Source organism: Penaeus monodon, chromosome 33, assembly GCF_015228065.2.
Source record: "Penaeus monodon isolate SGIC_2016 chromosome 33, NSTDA_Pmon_1, whole genome shotgun sequence".
Taxonomy (NCBI): Eukaryota; Metazoa; Arthropoda; class Malacostraca; order Decapoda; family Penaeidae; genus Penaeus; species Penaeus monodon.
The window spans coordinates 30,364,917-30,365,618 of record NC_051418.1 but is presented as its reverse complement, the minus strand read 5'-3'; the positions used below and the strand labels follow the sequence as shown (position 1 = coordinate 30,365,618).

The window sequence follows — 702 nt, the reverse complement described above, 5'->3', positions numbered from 1 at the left end:
ACAATGATGATAATATCGATATCAAAAGCATAAGAAAAAAAGCCAAAAATTCAAGGACTGGGAAACCCAGAGGATGTCGAATAGTGCCTACTAATTGACGAATTGGCAACTGAACAAAACAAAATTCGCAAAACTAAACTATAGTGCATGTTCCCGGCGCAGGGTTAATTTAATATATAAAAAGACTGAATGTTTTCTTGTATGATACAGTAAAACAGAGTGAATAATAGAACGCACTCGATGTTTGAAAATGTTATAGCAGCTTTGACAAGTACTCGATTGTTATTATATGTATCCAAAAATCATTGGGCGATAATTAATTTAGCATTCATAACTTTGGCGTGCAGCTGTTCGGATGATTATACCCTGAAAGAAGTGTAATGGCAGATATTAATAATGGCAGTAAAAATTTCCACTATTATATTAATGATAAAAGTAAAGTTCATTGCAAAAAATATAATCAACTTTCATATCGGAAATAAAATCATATTTTCCTTCAATTTTCCATCTTAAGTTTATTCTCTGTTATTGAAATAAATGTGGTGAATTTAACAATTCATTGAAAAAACTCGTGGAAGAATTCAATCACATAAATAACTTTCTAATGGTTTTATATCTGTTCTTCCCTGTTTACCTTCTACTAAACTAACAATTCTAAAATTCTTGATGCGGCAGGTTTTATTTTGCCTAGTCTTGGGCACG

The 702-nt window shown here is 31.2% G+C and overlaps 1 protein-coding gene across 2 annotated transcripts in view; it reads left to right on the top strand.

The window, feature by feature from the left end:
- LOC119594363 (neprilysin-1-like) overlaps nt 1–702 on the top strand; it is a gene marked incomplete in the record, with an annotated part of 114,752 nt that overhangs the window by 66,584 nt on the left and 47,466 nt on the right.